Source organism: Anomaloglossus baeobatrachus, chromosome 2 (assembly GCF_048569485.1).
Source record: "Anomaloglossus baeobatrachus isolate aAnoBae1 chromosome 2, aAnoBae1.hap1, whole genome shotgun sequence".
Taxonomy (NCBI): Eukaryota; Metazoa; Chordata; class Amphibia; order Anura; family Aromobatidae; genus Anomaloglossus; species Anomaloglossus baeobatrachus.
Window position 1 is genome coordinate 356061675 of NC_134354.1, and position 13921 is coordinate 356075595.

The following is a 13921-nucleotide window of genomic DNA, read 5'->3' on the forward strand; positions in this document are numbered from 1 at the left end:
AATCGTAGTTCTCTTGGTGATGGAAGCCAAAATATATTATCAGTTGGCAACAAAACAAAGAATTACATATGTTACAGGTTGATAGCAAATTACTTCAACAGCGAAAACGGCTTGTTTTTACTGGGGATTGAACCCAGGACCTTCTGCGTGTGAAGTAGACGTGATGACGACTCCACTATGAAACCTGTGAAATCCTGCAAAGTAATGACATTTAGAGACGAGTTTTGACCGTCAGGGGAAAAAATAAATAATTTGTAGCTCTGTTGGTGATGAAAGCCAAAACATCCCGTCATCTGTCAACAAAGCCGAGAACTTCATATATTGTAGTTGGATTGCGTATTATTTCAACACTAAGAACTGATTGGTTTCACTGGGGATTGAACCCAGGACCTTCTGCGTGTTAAGCAGACGTGATGACCACTACACTATGAAACCTGACAAAAAGTTACTGTGTATTGGCTAGCAGAGCAGAATTGTGACTGACGGGGCCTTTTTATTGCTGAAGGAAAGTATTTTTGGTTAATGAAACATTTACAATTATTATTACATATTTTACCAGTTTTATTCCTACAAAGGGATTTTGCTTAAATTGATGTTTATATTGAATGTGTTACTTTTTTTCTCCATAGTTTGGTCTTTTGCTTTTGTATTTATGGGAACTATATTTTTTGAAACAAATAGGATTTTTATAATATGGGATTATGTTTTCTTCTAAAATGGTCAATAAAAAAGAAACCCAAAATCGTAGTTCTCTTTGTGATGGAAGCCAAAATGTATTGTCATTTGGCAACGAAACCAAGAATTTCACATATTACAAGTCGATAGGAAATTACTTCAACACCAAAAACAGATTGGTTTCACTGGGGATTGAACCCAGGACCTTCTGCGTGTGAAGCAGATGTGATGACCACTACACTATGAAACCTTCGAAATCCTGCAAAGTAATGGCAATTTGAAACGAGTTTTGACCGCCAGGGGGAAAAAACAAATTCGTAGCTCTGTTGGTGATGGAAGCTAAAACATCCCGTTATTCAGCAACAAAGCCAAGAATTTTATATACTGCAGGTTGATAGGGGATTATTTCAACACCAAGAACACATGGGTTTCACTGGGGATTAAACCCAGGACCTTCTGCGTGTAAAGCAGACGTGATTTCCACTACACTATGAAACCTTTGAAAGCCTGCAAAGTAATGGCAATTAGAGACGAGTTTTGACCGCCAGGGAAAAAAAAAACAAATTCGTAGCTCTGTTGGGGATGGAAGCCAAAACATCCCATCATTCGGCAACAAAGCCAAGAACTTCATATATTGTAGTTTAATTGAGTATTATTTCAACACCAAGAACAGATTGGTTTTACTGGGGATTGAACGCAGGACCTTCTGCGTGTTAAGCAGACGTGATGACCACTACTCAATGAAACCTGATGGAAAGTTACTGTGTATTGGCTAGCAGAGCAGAATTGTGACTGACGGGGCCTTTTTATTGCTGAAGGAAAGTATTTTTGGTTAATGAAACATTCACAATTTTTATTGCATATTTTACCAGTTTTATTCCTACAAAGGGATTTTGCTTAAAAGGAAGTTTACATTGAATGTGTTACTTTTTTCCACATAGTTTAGTTGTTTGCTTCTGTATTTAAAGGAACTATATATTTTGAAACAAATAGGATTTTTATAATATGGGATTATGTTTTCTGCTAAAATGGTCAATAAAAAAGAAACCCAAAATCGTAGTTCTCTTGGTGATGGAAGCCAAAATATATTATCAGTTGGCAACAAAACAAAGAATTTCATATGTTACAGGTTGATAGCAAATTACTTGAACAGCAAAAACGGCTTGTTTTTACTGGGGATTGAACCCAGGACCTTCTGCGTGTGAAGTAGACGTGATGACGACTCCACTATGAAACCTGTGAAAACCTGCAAAGTAATGGCATTTAGAGACGAGTTTTGACCGCCAGGGGAAAAAAAAAAAATAATTTGTAGTTCTGTTTGTGATGGAAGCCAAAACATCCCGTCATTCGGCAACAAAGCCGAGAACTTCATATATTGTAGTTGGATAGCGTATTATTTCAAAACTAAGAACAGATTGATTTCACTGGGGATTGAACCCAGGACCTTCTACATGTAAAGCAGACGTGATGACCACTACTCTATGAAACCTGATGGAAAGTTACTGTGTATTGGCTAGCAGAGCAGAATTGTGACTGACGGGGCCTTTTTATTGCTGAAGGAAAGTATTTTTGGTTAATGAAACATTTACAATTATTATTACATATTTTACCAGTTTTATTCCTACAAAGGGATTTTGCTTAAATTGAAGTTTATATTGAATGTGTTACTTTTTTCTCCATAGTTTGGTCTTTTGCTTTTGTATTTATGGGAACTATATATTTTGAAACAAATAGGATTTTTATAATATGGGATTATGTTTTCTGCTAAAATGGTCAATAAAAAAGAAACCCAAAATTGTAGTTCTCTTGGTGATGGAAGCCAAAATATATTATCAGTTGGCAACAAAACAAAGAATTTCATATGTTACAGGTTGATAGCAAATTACTTCAACAGCAAAAACGGCTTGTTTTTACTGGGGATTGAACCCAGGACCTTCTGCGTGTGAAGTAGACGTGATGACGACTCCACTATGAAACCTGTGAAATCCTCCAAAGTAATGGCATTTAGAGACGAGTTTTGACCGCCAGGGGAAAAAAAAAAATAATTTGTAGTTCTGTTTGTGATGGAAGCCAAAACATCTCGTCATTCGGCAACAAAGCCGAGAACTTCATATATTGAAGTTGGATAGCGTATTATTTCAACACTAAGAACAGATTGGTTTCACTGGGGATTAAACCCAGGACTAGAGATGAGCGAACCGGTCGTGGTTCGGCTCGAGTCGGTTCGCCGAACGGGGGTCCCGTTCGAGTTCGGTTCGTCGAACGTTCGACGAACCGAACTCGAACCAATAGGCTATAATGGGAGGCAATCACAAACACATAAAAATGCATTATAAATGTACACAAACAGTTAATAAACATTGCCATAACACTTACCGGTCCCTGCGATCCCTCCTGTACTCTGTCTCCTGCCGCTATTCCATCCGATGATCGCTGAATCCTCCCCGTGACCAGCACTGCCAGCAGAGATGCAGGACCTATCATGACGTCAAAATAGCCATGTGACCAGTCACGTGGCTATTATCTCATTGGCTACAGACTGGTCACATGACTATGACGCGTCATGTAGGACCTGCGAGTGCATCTCTCCGGTATACGGTGCACATATGTGTATCGCCGTGTACCGGCGACATGCTCTAGCACACGGTCGACTCCCCATTCCGTTGGGGACCGGCTGACATAGCCGGTCATTAACGGAGATCACCGTTGCCATAGCAACGCAGTTAGTGGTGACGTCACCGCTAACCGCGGCTCCGAGAGCACCGTTGCTATGGTAACGCGTCTGTCAGCGTTACCGCTGTTACCGCTGACAGCCAGCACTGATCACTCACGGAGTGAAGGCTGCACGCTGCTTCCCGATTGTAGTGAGGATTGTAGTGAGGATGAGGTTCCTCAGCCCCAAGTGATGAGCTGGGTAAACTCATCCTCACTACAATCGTCACTACTACTACACTAGTGAGGATTGTAGTGAGGATGAGGTTCCTCAGCCCCAAGTGATGAGCTGGGTAAACTCATCCTCACTACAATCGTCACTACTACTACACTAGTGATGATTGTAGTGAGGATGAGGTTCCTCAGCCCCAAGTGATGAGCTGGGTAAACTCATCCTCACTACAATCGTCACTACTACTACACTAGTGATGATTGTAGTGAGGATGAGGTTCCTCAGCCCCAAGTGATGAGCTGGGTAAACTCATCCTCACTACAATCGTCACTACTACTACACTAGTGAGGATTGTAGTGAGGATGAGGTTCCTCAGCCCCAAGTGATGAGCTGGGTAAACTCATCCTCACTACAATCGTCACTACTACTACACTAGTGAGGATTGTCGTGAGGATGAGGTTCCTCATCCCCAAGTGATGAGCTGGTGAACCTCATCCTCACTACAATCGTCACTACTACTACACTAGAAAGAAAGAAGACAGAAGAGCAGGATCGTGGAGGGCTGACAGGGGGTAATAAAGATGGAGTCTCTAATGTGTCTGTGTATTTATTTCTATTAAAGTATTTTTTTCTCTGTGTGGTGTTTTTTTTAACCCTTTATTGGAGATTCTTAATGTCCGGGTCAAACGTGCCTGACATTAAGAATCTCTGGCTTAATTCTGGCTAGTAAAACAAAGCCAGTATTAACTCATGATTAACCAACAAGCCACCCGGCTTCAGGGCTGTTGGAAGAGTTGGATACAGCGCCAGATGATGGCGCTTCTATGAGAGCGCCATTTTCTGGGACGGCTGCGGACTGAAATTCGCAGCAGAGGCGCCCAGAAACCTCGGGCTAACCTGTGCTGCGGATTCCAATCCCCAGCTGCCTAGTTGTACCCGGCTGGACATAAAAAATGGGGCGAAGCCCACGTCATTTGTTTTTTAATTATTTCATGAAATAAGTGAAATAATTAAAAAAAACGGGCTTCCCTATATTTTTGGTTCCCAGCCGGGTACAAATAGGCAACTGGGGGTTGGAGGCAGCCCGTGGGTGCCTGCTGTACCTGGCTAGCATACAAAAATATGGCAAAGCCCACGTCATTTTTTTGGTGGGCAAAAAAATTCTGCATACAGTCCTGGATGGAGTATGCTGAGCCTTGTAGTTCTGCAGCTGCTGTCTGCTCTTCTCCATACAGACACACAGCAGCTGCAGAATTACAAGGCTCAGCATACTCCATCCAGGACTGTATGCAGAAGTTTTTTGCCCCCTGAAAAAATTATGTGGGCTTCGCCATATTTTTGTATGCTAGCCAGGTAAAGCAGGCAGGTACGGCTGCCCCCAACCCCCAGTTGCCTATTTGTACCCGGCTGGGAACCAAAAATAAAGGGAAGCCCTTTTTTTATTATTTCATGAATTTCATTAAATAATTAGAAAACAAATGACGTAGTCTTCACTAGAGTTGAGCGCGGTTCGTGGTTCGTGGTTCTCCAGTTCTAGGCTCGAGTGATTTTGGGGCATGTTCTAGATCGAACTAGAACTCGAGCTTTTTGCAAAAGCTCGATAGTTCTAGAAACGTTCGAGAACGGTTCTAGCAGCCAAAAAACAGCTAAATCTTAGCTTGGTTTCTGCTGTAATAGTGTAAGTCACTCTGTGAATCAAACTATTATCACATTTCAGTGTATAGTGTGCGTGAACAGCGCCTTCAGATCACTGCTGTTTCTATAATGGCGATCGCCATTTTTTTTTTTTTTTTCTTGTCTTCCTTCCCTAAGCGCGCGCGTCTTGTGGGGCTGGCCAGCATGTCAGCCAATCACAGACACACACACACCTAAGTGGACTTTGAGGCAGAGAAGCAACGGCATGTGTGATAGGATCTGCATGTCACATGTCCCTGCATTATAAAACCGGACATTTTCTTCACGATCGCCATTATCTGCCTTCTGCGTCTTTGGTGTCAGACATCACTGTCGCAGTTCCGTCCTTTGTCCTATCGCCGATACAGCTGTATGCGCTGCATACACAGCGTTAGACAGCTTAGGGAGAGCACATTCTAGCAGTCCTTTTAAGGGCTCGTACCGGCAGGGTCAGAGAGCCATAGGTGACAGGTCCTGCAAACAGCAACAGCGTCTGTGTAGCCCAGGTCAGGGATTTCCTCCCTGCATTTCACCATTAGGAGGGAATAGAAAGGCAGGCTTCCATTCCTCTACCCAGAGCACCACAATCCTGCCACTGTACCCTCTTGTCCTCTGCACACTCCAACTCATTCTAACTAAGCCATTATACTAGCAAACACTCAGTGTACCTAGTGGCATCCTATCTGTGGCTATTGGACTTTGCTATAGTCCCACTAGTGCAAAGACATTTGCAGAGCACATCTGCCTGCATTGCACACTCCAAGTTTTTTAAACTAAGCAATTTTACTAGCAAACACTCAGTGTACCTAGTGGCATCCTATACGTGGCTATTGGACTTTGCTATAGTCCCACTAGTGCAAAGACATTAGCAGAGCACATCTGCCTGCATTGCACACTCCAAGTTTTTTAAACTCAGCCATTATACTAGCAAACACTCTGTACCTAGTGGCATCCTATACGTGGCTATTGGACTTTGCTATAGTCCCACTAGGGCCAAGACATTTGCAGAGCGCATCTGCCTGCGTTGCACACTCCAACAAATTATAACGAAGCCATTATACTAGCAAACACTCAGTGTACCTAGTGGCATCCTATACGTGGCTATTGGACTTTGCTATAGTCCCACTAGTGCCAAGACATTTGCAGAGCACATCTGCCTGCATTGCACACTCCAAGTTTTTTAAACTAAGCAATTTTACTAGCAAACACTCAGTGTACCTAGTGGCATCCTATACGTGGCTATTGGACTTTGCTATAGTCCCACTAGTGCAAAGACATTAGCAGAGCACATCTGCCTGCATTGCACACTCCAAGTTTTTTAAACTCAGCCATTATACTAGCAAACACACAGTGTACCTAGTGGCATCCTATACGTGGCTATTGGACTTTGCTATAGTCCCACTAGTGCCAAGACATTTGCAGAGCGCATCTGCCTGCATTGCACACTCCAACTAATTATAACGAAGCCATTATACTAGCAAACACTCAGTGTACCTAGTGGCATCCTATACGTGGCTATTGGACTTTGCTATAGTCCCACTAGTGCCAAGACATTTGCAGAGCGCATCTGCCTGCGTTGCACACTCCAACTAATTATAACGAAGCCATTATACTAGCACACACTCAGTGTACCTAGTGGCATCCTATACGTGGCTATTGGACTTTGCTATAGTCCCACTAGTGCCAAGACATTTGCAGAGCGCATCTGCCTGCGTTGCACACTACAACAAATTATAACGAAGCCATTATACTAGCAAACACTCAGTGTACCTAGTGGCATCCTATACGTGGCTATTGGACTTTGCTATAGTCCCACTAGTGCCAAGACATTTGCAGAGCGCATCTGCCTGCGTTGCACACTCCAACTAATTATAACGAAGCCATTATACTAGCATACACTCAGTGTACCTAGTGGCATCCTATACGTGGCTATTGGACTTTGCTATAGTCCCACTAGGGCCAAGACATTTGCAGAGCACATCTGCCTGCATTGCACACTCCAAGTTTTTTAAACTAAGCAATTTTACTAGCAAACACTCAGTGTACCTAGTGGCATCCTATACGTGGCTATTGGACTTTGCTATAGTCCCACTAGTGCAAAGACATTAGCAGAGCACATCTGCCTGCATTGCACACTCCAAGTTTTTTAAACTCAGCCATTATACTAGCAAACACACAGTGTACCTAGTGGCATCCTATACGTGGCTATTGGACTTTGCTATAGTCCCACTAGTGCCAAGACATTTGCAGAGCGCATCTGCCTGCGTTGCACACTCCAACTAATTATAACGAAGCCATTATACTAGCAAACACTCAGTGTACCTAGTGGCATCCTATACGTGGCTATTGGACTTTGCTATAGTCCCACTAGTGCCAAGACATTTGCAGAGCACATCTGCCTGCGTTGCACACTCCAACTAATTATAACGAAGCCATTATACTAGCAAACACTCAGTGTACCTAGTGGCATCCTATACGTGGCTATTGGACTTTGCTATAGTCCCACTAGTGCCAAGACATTTGCAGCACGTCTGCCTGCGTTGCACACTCCAACGAATTATAACTAAGTTACATTGTCAGGGATATTTATTCTTTATTATTCTGCTGTTAATAAAGCTAGACCACCACTGCAATCTTCACCACCTCTCAATTTTTACTACCACATTTTCAGTCCACAATCTTGTCGCAATCAACATGAGTGGCAAAATGACAGATGCTGGTGGAAAGGGGAAGAGGCGTGGTGGAAAAGGCAAAAAATGTTTTGTCAGTGGGGAAGGTGGCAAAGCTCCATTATCATCTGCTGAAGATAGACCATCTACTAGCAAAAGTAAGATGTCTACTACTTATTGTGGACAATCCGATGTGCTCCCTTTTTTACGGACATGAACAAGAGGAACAAAGGTAGATGATGGGCAAAAAAGGAAAATGCTTGAATGGATCTCAAGTGGTCCAACAAGTGCCCTCTCAGCCACTTCAAGTACCGCATCCAAAAAACACCATTCCTCTGAGTTGTCATCCCAATCACACTTGATTTCTCCCAGCTCTGAAGTCTCCATCAGCCCTGCACAGTATGGTGGAACTGAGATGGCTGAGTCTGCAGAGCTGTTCAGTCACACTATAGCCTGGGAATCAGAGGTCTGCTCCCAAGCTACAGTGAGTACAGAACAGGAAATGGTCTGCAGTGATGCCCAGAACCTTTGTGACTCAGATTCAGGCCGTGAGGACCAAGTTTCTGAGCATAATGTTGACCCTTTGTCACAAACTGTAACACCTGTGGTTATAGACAATGAGGAACATACTGATGAAGATGAGACGCAGATACCCGATTGGGATGACAACTTAAATATTCGGTCAGAGCAAGAAGAGGCTCGGTCTGAGGGGGAGGGGAGTGCAAACACAACAATTGATGATGACGTTCTAGATCCCACCTACTGTCAACCCCCAGTCAGGCACTCGAGGAGGTCAACAGAGGCGGTGGAGGAGGATGCAACCGACGACGAAGTTACCTTGCGCCTTCCTGGACAGAGTCGGAGCACTGGTAGCACGTCTACAACTGCATCCTCAGCCACCACTCTGCCTATGAGCATTATTCGGGGTGGATCAACAGGTCGCATGGCCTCTAAGCCTTGCCTAGCCTGGGCCTTTTTTCACATCGAAAAAGATCGCCCAACTCATGTGATATGTAACATTTGTCATGATTCTGTTAGTAGAGGTCAAAACCTCAGCAGTTTGACAACTTCTTCCATGAATCGTCACATGAATAAATATCATAAGTCCCGGTGGGAAGCTCACCGTGCTGCAATGCCGGCTAGCGGAGCGAACCATCCACCGCCCGCCCCTTTCAGTGCATCCGCGCGCTCTTCATCTTCTAGGACTGTGGGGACAGCTGTCACACCTGTTTTTCCACGCAAAACTTCCACCACTGTAACCGCAACAGGCAGTTTGCTTGTAAGGTCGTCAGTTGGTTTGGAAGGGGAAACAAGTGAGTGTGTACAGCTCTCTCAGACATCGATAGCACCAACGTTGGATGAAGGCAACATCATGTCTCCGCCTGCACTTTCCTCACAAACCTGCATTTTTCCAGGGACACCCTACTCAACACCGTCTACACACAGCAGCCAGATCTCTGTCCCTCAGATGTGGTCAAATAAAAGGCCACTTCCTCCGACCCATGACAAAGCTAAGAGGTTGACTCTATCCCTCTGTAAGCTGTTGGCTACCGAAATGCTGCCTTTCCGCCTAGTGGACACACAGGATTTTAGAGACCTTATGTCTGTCGCTGTGCCCCAGTACCAGATGCCTAGTCGCCACTACTTCTCTAAGAAAGGTGTGCCCGCGCTACACCAGCATGTCGCACACAACATCACCGCTTCCTTGAGAAACTCTGTGTGTGAACGGGTGCATTTCACCACCGATACTTGGACCAGTAAGCATGGACAGGGACGTTACATGTCGCTGACTGGGCACTGGGTAACTATGGTGATAGATGGTGAAGGGTCTGCTGCACAAGTCTTGCCGTCCCCACGACTTGTGTGTCAATCCTCTGTCTGTCCAAGTTCCGCCACAGCTTCTGCATCCTCCACCTCATCTGGGTCCTCCACCTCCGCCCCAAGCCTGCCTGGTCAGGCCACCAGCGTTCTCACTGCGCAGAAGGAATCACGCACGCCTCATTACTATGCTGGCAGCCGAGCGCAACGGCATCAGGCGGTCTTTAGCTTGACATGTCTTGGTAATAAGAGTCACACAGCTGAGGAGTTGTGGTCAGCTCTGCGGTCCGAGTTTAATAAATGGTTGTCTCCACTCAACCTGCAGCCTGGTAAGGCCGTGTGCGACAATGCTGCAAACCTGGGTGCGGCCCTTCGCCTGGGCAAGGTGACACACGTACCTTGTATGGCTCACGTGTTGAACCTTGTCGTGCAGCAATTTTTAACACACTATCCCGGCCTAGATGGCCTTCTGAACAGGGCACGAAAACTGTCTGCTCACTTCCGGCGTTCAAGCGCCGCAGCTGAGCGACTTGCATCGCTCCAGAAGTCTTTCGGCCTGCCGGTTCATCGCCTGAAATGCGATGTGGCGACACGCTGGAATTCAACTCTACACATGTTACAGCGACTGTGGCAGCACCGCAGAGCCCTGGTGCAATACGTCATGACGTATAGCCTGGGCCAACGAGATGCAGAGGTGGGGCAGATCACCCTGATGGAGTGGTCTCAGATCAAGGACCTATGCACCCTTCTGCACAGTTTCGACATGGCGACGAATATGTTTAGCTCTGACAATGCCATTATCAGCATGACGATTCCAGTCATTTACATGCTGGAGCACACGCTAAACACTATTCGGAGTCAGGGGGTGGGACAACATGAAGGTGAGGAACTACAGGAGGATTCATATGTGCAAGGGACAACAACATCACCAAGATCCAGACGTTCATCATCACCAACGCAGCAGGCATGGGACCATGGGGAACAGGGATCGACAAGGGCGCATAGCAGCAGGCGAAATGTTGAGCAAGGTGCAGGAGAACATGAAGAAATGGAGGACGAACTGTCCATGGACATGGAAGACTCAGCGGATGAGGGAGACCTTGGTCAAATTTCAGTTGAAAGAGGTTGGGGGGAGATGTCAGAGGAAGAAAGAACGGTTAGCACCTCTATGCCACAAACACAGCGTGGACTTGGTCCGCATGGCTGCGCAAGACACATGAGTGCCTTCTTGTTGCACTACCTCCAACATGACAGTCGTATTGTCAAAATTAGAAGTGATGATGACTACTGGATTGCCACACTATTAGATCCCCGGTACAAGTCCAAATTTTGTGACATAATTCCAGCCATAGAAAGGGACGCACGTATGCAGGAGTATCAGCAGAAGCTGTTACTCGATCTTAGCTCGGCTTTTCCACTAAACAACCGTGCAGGTGCAGGGAGGGAATCTCCCAGTTGTAACTTGACAAACATGGGACGGTCTCGTCATCTTCACCAGTCTACCCGTACCAGTAGGACCGTATCTGGTGCCGGTAACAGCAATTTTATGGAATCTTTTCATAATTTTTTTAGACCCTCTTTTGCAAGGCCACCAGAGACAACAAGTCTGACACATACTCAACGGCTGGAGAGGATGATACAGGAGTATCTCCAAATGAACATCGATGCCATGACTGTGCAACTGGAGCCTTGCTCCTTTTGGGCTTCAAACATAGAAAAATGGCCAGAGCTCTCCAGTTACGCCTTGGAGATTTTGTCGTGTCCAGCTGCCAGCGTTGTCTCTGAACGTGTATTCAGTGCTGCTGGGTGTGTGCTGACAGATAAGCGCACGCGTCTGTCCAGTGACAATGTGGACAGACTGACGTTCATCAAAATGAACAAGTCATGGATCCAGAAGGAATTTACTACCCCTGTGTCATCCTGGGGAGAGTAAATGCTTGTGGATTTGGAATGTGCTTGATGCAAATCAAAACATCCTGTTTGCAACTAGGGCCCAAGTGCTGCCACTGATGGGGTGGGTGTCTGTGTGGCCCAATTTTTGGAAAAAAGGGAGACTCCGCTTGGAGTAACCCTTGCTTGCTGTGTTTTTAAAAGAAGCCAAGATGAACAGAGCTGGGATCAGGAAAGACTTTGCTACCTACCCCGGTGTCATCCTGGGGACGGATAAGAATGGCGTATTTTTGAATGTGCTTGATGCAAATCAAAACATCCTGTTTGCAACTAGGGCCCAAGTGCTGCCACTGATGGGGTGGGTGTCTGTGTGGCCCAATTTTTGGAAAAAAGGGAGACTCCGCTTGGAGTAACCCTTGCTTGCTGTGTTTTTAAAAGAAGCCAAGATGAACAGAGCTGGGATCAGGAAAGACTTTGCTACCTACCCCGGTGTCATCCTGGGGACGGATAAGAATGGCGTATTTTTGAATGTGCTTGATGCAAATCAAAACATCCTGTTTGCAACTAGGGCCCAAGTGCTGCCACTGATGGGGTGGGTGTCTGTGTGGCCCAATTTTTGGAAAAAAGGGAGACTCCGCTTGGAGTAACCCTTGCTTGCTGTGTTTTTAAAAGAAGCCAAGATGAACAGAGCTGGGATCAGGAAAGACTTTGCTACCTACCCCGGTGTCATCCTGGGGACGGATAAGAATGGCGTATTTTTGAATGTGCTTGATGCAAATCTAGCTGTGAAGTGTACAACTGGGGCACAACTGCTGCCACTGAAGGGGTGGGTGTGTGTGGGCCCAATTTTTGGAAAAAAGGGAGACTCCGCTTGGAGTAACCCTTGCTTGCTGTGTTTTTAAAAGAAGCCAAGATGAACAGAGCTGGGATCAGGAAAGACTTTGCTACCTACCCCGGTGTCATCCTGGGGACGGATAAGAATGGCGTATTTTTGAATGTGCTTGATGCAAATCAAAACATCCTGTTTGCAACTAGGGCCCAAGTGCTGCCACTGATGGGGTGGGTGTCTGTGTGGCCCAATTTTTGGAAAAAAGGGAGACTCCGCTTGGAGTAACCCTTGCTTGCTGTGTTTTTAAAAGAAGCCAAGATGAACAGAGCTGGGATCAGGAAAGACTTTGCTACCTACCCCGGTGTCATCCTGGGGACGGATAAGAATGGCGTATTTTTGAATGTGCTTGATGCAAATCTAGCTGTGAAGTGTACAACTGGGGCACAACTGCTGCCACTGAAAGGGTGGGTGTGTGTGGGCCCAATTTTTGGAAAAAAGGGAGACTCCGCTTGGAGTAACCCTTGCTTGCTGTGTTTTTAAAAGAAGCCAAGATGAACAGAGCTGGGATCAGGAAAGACTTTGCTACCTACCCCGGTGTCATCCTGGGGACGGATAAGAATGGCGTATTTTTGAATGTGCTTGATGCTAATCAAAACATCCTGTTTGCAACTAGGGCCCAAGTGCTGCCACTGATGGGGTGGGTGTCTGTGTGGCCCAATTTTTGGAAAAAAGGGAGACTCCGCTTGGAGTAACCCTTGCTTGCTGTGTTTTTAAAAGAAGCCAAGATGAACAGAGCTGGGATCAGGAAAGACTTTGCTACCCACCCCGGTGTCATCCTGGGGACGGATAAGAATGGCGTATTTTTGAATGTGCTTGATGCAAATCTAGCTGTGAAGTGTACAACTGGGGCACAACTGCTGCCACTGAAGGGGTGGGTGTGTGTGGGCCCAATTTTTGGAACAAAGGGAGACTCCGCTTGGAGTAACCCTTGCTTGCTGTGTTTTTAAAAGAAGCCAAGATGAACAGAGCTGGGATCAGGAAAGACTTTGCTACCTACCCCGGTGTCATCCTGGGGATGGATAAGAATGGCGTATTTTTGAATGTGCTTGATGCAAATCAAAACATCCTGTTTGCAACTAGGGCCCAAGTGCTGCCACTGATGGGGTGGGTGTCTGTGTGGCCCAATTTTTGGAAAAAAGGGAGACTCCGCTTGGAGTAACCCTTGCTTGCTGTGTTTTTAAAAGAAGCCAAGATGAACAGAGCTGGGATCAGGAAAGACTTTGCTACCTACCCCGGTGTCATCCTGGGGACGGATAAGAATGGCGTATTTTTGAATGTGCTTGATGCAAATCAAAACATCCTGTTTGCAACTAGGGCCCAAGTGCTGCCACTGATGGGGTGGGTGTCTGTGTGGCCCAATTTTTGGAAAAAAAGAGAGACTCCGCTTGGAGTAACCCTTGCTTACATTGTTTTTAAAAGAAG

General features: G+C 45.7%; 2 non-coding genes across 2 annotated transcripts; both read right to left on the reverse strand.

Annotated features, from left to right (window-relative positions):
• Positions 1-362: 362 nt before the first annotated feature.
• Positions 363-435, reverse strand: TRNAV-AAC (transfer RNA valine (anticodon AAC)). Its single transcript has one exon. It is a non-coding gene; the product is annotated as a tRNA-Val (tRNA).
• A 417-nt stretch (positions 436-852) lies between these two features.
• TRNAV-CAC (transfer RNA valine (anticodon CAC)) lies at positions 853-925 on the reverse strand. Its single transcript has one exon. It is a non-coding gene; the product is annotated as a tRNA-Val (tRNA).
• Positions 926-13921: the final 12996 nt, after the last annotated feature.